Source organism: Furipterus horrens, unplaced genomic scaffold, assembly GCF_987537825.1.
Source record: "Furipterus horrens unplaced genomic scaffold, mFurHor1.1.pri manual_scaffold_7, whole genome shotgun sequence".
In the NCBI taxonomy this organism is placed as follows: domain Eukaryota; kingdom Metazoa; phylum Chordata; class Mammalia; order Chiroptera; family Furipteridae; genus Furipterus; species Furipterus horrens.
In genome coordinates this window covers 4,213,651-4,219,807 of record NW_028327177.1, presented here as the reverse complement: position 1 = coordinate 4,219,807, position 6,157 = coordinate 4,213,651, and positions in this window count along the sequence as shown.

Below are 6,157 nucleotides of genomic sequence, written 5' to 3'. Positions count from 1 at the left end.
CCAACGCGGGGCCGCCTGAGCATCAAATTAAATAACGATCGAGGCTTACAAACCACCGATGACGCTAAGAATCCGTGCGCTCGCCTTAATATAAAAAGACGGATGAAGGAAAGGGGGCCGTTTTTGCTCACCCAGGAAGACAACTGGCAAACGCAGAAGCAATGACAGAATTAGAAACTAATCACCTAGCAACCGTGATGATAACGATCCCAGCAAGACTCGTCCATGGACGCTCAAACCCGGGAGGGAAGGAGGTGCGAGGGGTGAGGACCAGCAGAACAGGTACAGTGTCAGACCACCCAGTCGTGAGACACCTGATCACGAAGGAGGACGGCTGCACCTGTGCTGTGAGGGGCCGGCCTCCTCCGAGGCAGCAGCACCCCCAGGGGACACGCGGCCGTGCCTCCTGGAGTGATGGTGCTGCTTCTCCAGCACAGCAGACTCTGAGTGGGACCAGGGGGAAACGTCGCACAAAGCCCGGAAGAAGGACATTCTACAAAGTAACTACCCACGTTCTTCAAGGTTATGAATGTCCTGGAGCACAGAGGAAATGCTCCGGACGGAGAGGACAGCGACATGGCAACTGAATGCAGAGTGTGGCCCAGGCTTCCCTTTGCTTTATAGAAAATGATTAGATCACTGGGACAGCTGGCGTCAGAGAAAGTCCGTTTTTGGAAAACACGTGGCAGTGTGTGAGAGGGCACCGTGCCCGAGTCTCAGAGAGTTGAGGGAGGGCGAGGGCCATCGGGAGTTCTGAGGCGCCCTCAGCCAGGACGCGCGCACCCACAACACTGGGCACCCCCAGTCTCACCCACGGAGTGCCCACTGCACGCACCCCTCGCCCCTGACCGGCCGCACACACAGAGCACAGGCCGGGGACCGCGGGAAAAGCCGCTCCCCGGCGCCGGTCAGAAACAGGCGGAACTACCTGACGGAGACCAGCAGCAGCAGGAAAGGAGAAGGCGGAGAGCCGCCCCCAGAGACACTAGAGGGCCAGGGAGAGCAGCTCCGCGCAGCCACACTCGCTCGCTCCGAGCCTCTTACTTAAGACGAGGACAGTGATGACAAAGGACGCCCGATGGCCCCTGCGGCCCTTACAGCCCACGGCGCAGGCTCAGACCTCCAGGGGCCAGCGGAACCGCACACCACATGTCACATGTCCAGACCAGGACTCCTGTCCCGCCCAACAAGACCAGCTTCCTGGGCACCACCAGGGGTCAGGGGCACAGCATCCTCCTGGCTTCCTTCACCTGTCACCCTGGTGCAGAACGCAAGGCAGGAAGCAGGGCCCACATGCCAACCATGTCCCTTCCTGCTGATGTCTTTCCATTCCTTCCAGTTCCCGCCACCAAACTCTGTTCCCGGTCTTGCCCCTCTCGCGGGCACGTCTCACGTGGCCTTCCCCCAGAGAACAAAGGCTTGAATCATCAAAAACTGCAGGTGGTTTTCCTGACAACTTTGTCTCCTTCTGCCCATCCCGCCTTAGCCCAGACCCAGTCTGGGGCACGAAGGCGCCAGACGCCACAGCTCGTCTGCAGCTCCACCTGTCACAGGATGTAAAAGAGCAACAGCAAAAAAGCCTGTCACCCACTTTAAAATCCCTGTTTTGATATTAATATGCCAAACATAACCTTTTTATCAGCAAACTCAATTATCAGCAAAACAAAGGGAGGGAAGCAACTTCAAACATGTAATAAATGTTTAATATATCTATTTGCTTCACTCCCAGATTCCTTTTTTCATTTTTCCTTATTTACTTATTTATTTATTTGTTTATTTATTTTAGACACAGAGAGAGACATCAATTTGTTCTACTTACTTATGCATTCATTGGCTGCTTCTCGTATATGCCCTGAGTGCAGATAGAACCCCCTAGCAGGACAACACTCTAACCAACTGAGCTACCCTGCCAGAGCTCCTTTTTTTTCTTTTAGGATTACACCCAAAGAATCCTGAAACCCCAATTCAAAAGAACTGTGCACCCCTATGTTCATAGCAGCGCTATTCACAATAGCCAAGTCCTAGAAACAGCCTAAGCGCCCATCAGTAGGTGAGTGGATCAAAAACTGTGGTACATCTACACAATGGAATACTATGCAGCAGAGAGAAAGAAGGAACTCCTGCCTTTCACAACAGCATGGATGGAACTGGAGAGCATTACGCTGAGTGAAATAAGCCAGGCAGCGAAAGACAAGTACCATCATATGATCTCACCTAATACATGAAACTAATGAACAACACAAACAAATGAGCAAAACAGAACCAGAGGCATGGAAACAGGGAACAGACTGACAGTGACCAGAGGGGAGGGGGCAGGGGGAGAAGGGGGAGCAGAAGCGGAAGGGTCTAGTTAAGAAACTACTGTGAATGGCCCAAGAACATGGACAACTAAGTAGGGATTGGCTGTGGGAGTAGCGGAGGTGGAAGGGGGAGAGCAATGGGGGAAAGATGGGACCACTGTAATAGAAAAACAATAAAAAATAAATTTAAAAAAAAAGAGAAATGAAGGTCTATCCCCCTCTCCATACACAAATGGTTTCCAGAAGCGCTGGGGAAGAGGGCAGGGAGCTATCCACGGGAGGGGTCAGGTCCAGACAGGAAAGGGCCAGGGCCGATGAGGTCTCGTCTGCAGACGCAGGGGCAGCCTCCCAGCGCTCCAGGGCTGGCCTCTGGTAAGGAATAGGGTGAGTAGCAGACCTCCAGACCCAGAGTCTGCGTTCCTTCCACCCTCCCAACCATGCCAGCCCTTAAAGCTGGCACTTGCCCTTGAGAAATTTCAAAAACAGTGGAAGTTTAAAAGAATAAACAGCTGAGAACCAGGAGAAAACTTAACTCTGGGCTGAATTCCTCCCACGTAATCAAGTCTTGTCGGGGAGAGTTTCCAAGGTGGCATGCAGGAACCTACCTATAAAGGGAGATGCAACTGAAAACATTCTTTTTAATATCTCTAATTCCTGACTGCCCTTGCTCTAGGCGGAAACTCAACTTCTGGTGGCTCTCCTCAAAAAGGTATGTGAGTTACAAAGCAAACAGGAGCCATTTTACAAGGCAACAGAGAACCCAACCAGCTGAGAAGGGAACGACACAGTAAAACATCTCCCACTTCCAGGGGTGACCATCTCAGCCAGTTCACGACCGAAAAGCTGGCCCTCGCAGACCATCTGCAACTCCATCTGGCTAGTTATTGTACTGCCTCTCCTGACTTGTAACCAAGCACAACAGGAAACTTCAGAAATCAGTTGACCACAGGTTGGCAGCAATACATTTTAAAATATGATCTTTTCTCGTTTACTATAGCCAGCAAGGAAAGGAAACTACTAGGTTTCTTTTTAAAAACTGTCGACTACAGAAGAGGGGCGGTGGGAATTCTGTGACTCAGCAGTAGCTGAACGCCTTGGCAGCGGAGCCACCAAACCGAGGAGACGGCAGGGTTTCTAAGTTCTAGGGACAGTAACCTAGAACCAGGTTCTAAGTGATTCTAAGTTCCTAACTGGGCAGGTCTGGGTGGGTGTGCGACCCCACCCTCAAAAGAACTCGTGATCTTGTTAACTTGCCAGGAATCCAATCCCGGCCTTGCGTTTTCCCCCATTTTCCTGTCATCTTCCTTGCATTCCCTCCTTCATTCCAAATGCATAAAAGAAGCTGAGAACTGTCATTTCTTGGAAGCATTTTTTTTTTCTTTCAGTCTATTGAGATCTTGCTTCTAGGCGCATCCTCTGTTTGGCTCAAGTACATTACTATACAAAGTCTCTCCAGGTTCAGACATTCTTATGTCGACTTAAAAGTGTGGCTGCCCAGTCCAGGGCCCTGACCCGCCACTCTTGGCCAGGAGTCGGTGCACTGTCCCTCCAGGCCACCCACGTCTGCATCAGACACAGCAGCGGGATGAGGGAAGGACCGAGGACGGAAGGGCTCCTTACCTCTGCCTGGTCCGTAGAGCACCATCCAAAGCTGCTGCCGTGGACTCAGGCCAAGAGAGGTGCCCCTGGAGATGGGGAGAGCGGCACCCGACAGCCAGCAAACCGAAGGTGCTGGTGTCTTCTGCAGACACTAAAGCTGCTTCAGGGTGAGTCACTGGGCTCAGAAGCAGCAGCGGGAGAGGGGCACTTGTGGAGGGTAAGCCTGGGGGGTGTTAAGTTTGCATTTGCGCAAGGGCACTGGGCTCTGCGGGGAAAGCAGACCCACATGCAGGAGATGAGTTAGCGGGTCTGCATCCACGCTTTCATTCAATACACGCACGCTGAGCACTTACGAGGGGCACCAGCTGGATTTCAGCCCAACCGGGAGGAGGCAGATTTTGAAAGCCTCAGCTCTGCCATTTTAAAACTGGATGAAATGGACCTCTCTGAACTTTTGTTCCTCATCAGTGAATGCCACGCAAATTAGTTCTTGGGACAACTGAGCGGCAAAACCTGTGGTCAGTACTGAGGTGTGGAAGGGCGCCAAGTTCAAGGTTAAGGGCCTTGACCCTGGTGTGAAGTGAAAGGCCCATCACAGTGTTGTGTTCAGCCAGCCGGGAGGCTGCTTCTGCTGGGAAGCCAGAAACCTGAAAAGGGCTACCTGGAGGAGGTGGCATTTGTGCTTAACCTTAAAGAGTGCGGGATCGAGGACCTCCACAGAGCCGGCAGCAGCAGAGGCTAAGTTACAATTTATCACAGCGCGTTACACGAGTACACAGTTGCAACGCTAACCCCTCGCGTTCATTACATCCTCGATAGGACACAAAGAAACTGTCCTTCAGTAGCTCCATGGAACCCTGTCCCTTCACAGCACCCTGGCCGAGTACGTGGGTCTGAAGGAGCCACCCATTTCACAGGTACAGAGGCCAGGAACTAAGGAGGCACGACCACGCGGCCAGAGCTGGCAGTGCTGGGATTCGAACCACACGCCCCTGTGGCCGCGAGCGATTGGTCGCCGGCGCGTGCCCCAGCGCAAGCCGTTGCCCTGGAAACGGCCCGCGCACGCGCGCTCACGGCGTCCCCTTTTCCGCTAGGACCCTTGTTACTTTTTTTTTTTTTTTTAAATAAAAACCCGCGGCGGCGGGATACTTCCAGCGACTGAGCGTGCTGTCGAAGGACGCCGCTACGTCCGTTCTCCGCCCCAGACCGCGGATCCCTCCGCCGCCCGGAGGCCTTCGCGCTTCTTCCCGACTCCAAGCTCGAAGAGGCTTCGCGATCTGCGCCGTGCCCCACCCCCACCTTTTCTCCACCCCAACCCCCAGCCCGGCTCACCTGCGGCCCGCGTCTCCATGGCAACGCCCCCACCGCGGAGGAAAAAAAAGCCTTGGGCTCTTCCGGGCCCCCTCCCGTGCCCACCGAGAAGGCGGGGCGTCCCGCTGATGCTTCGCTTTTTATTTTTATTTTTTTAAGAAAAGAGCCGGCGAGCTTATGGCGAATCTGCGGCATCCAACATGGCGGATGGAGTCTTCGCCCTCCTCTTCCCGGGGCGCTGACGCCGGCGTGGCGGACGTCAGCCTCGGGTGACCCGCCCCCGGCGCCGCGCGCGGCCGGGCCGGCTCGGGTTACTGCGCACGCGCGCGCCGGGGCCGCGCCGGGTTCCCGTCCGTACGCGCCTCCGCTCCGCGTTTTGCCCTCTCCTGGGGCGGGGAAGGCGGCTCTCCCGGGGCCCGGACTGCGGAGCCCGGGATGGGACTGTTCGCAGTTCTGCCGCCGGCCTGCCTGCGCCTGGGCCCACGCGGCGTGCGTGCAGGTGGGCGCCCCAGTCCTGCCCGTGCCTGACGCACCTGGGACAGCGATGGGACTTTTCCTGGGCTCAGTTCCCACCGTGTCGGTCTGGGTCAGGCTGCAGGTCCCAGAGTGGGACGCTTCCGTCTGCGGGCACCAGACTGGATGGAGTCCCTGCAGATGGACCCCGCCGAGAGCGCCCTGGAGAGCGCGCCTGCCCCCGACTGTCCCGCAGAAAGTCTCCGCTGGGCGCGTGTGGCTGAGGGGTGACCTCGTCTTCGGCCTGTGATGTCACGGCGGGCAGCTCTGCCGCTTTCAGGCCCCCGCTCAAATGACATCCCCACGGGGGTTCTTCAGATCACCCCCCCCCAAGTAACCCTCCGAGGTCACTGGTGTCTTCATAGCATCTAGGACGACGGTCTGACATTAACTTTTCTCAGTTGCTCGCCTTTGTCCCCCTGGGTCACCCCTTT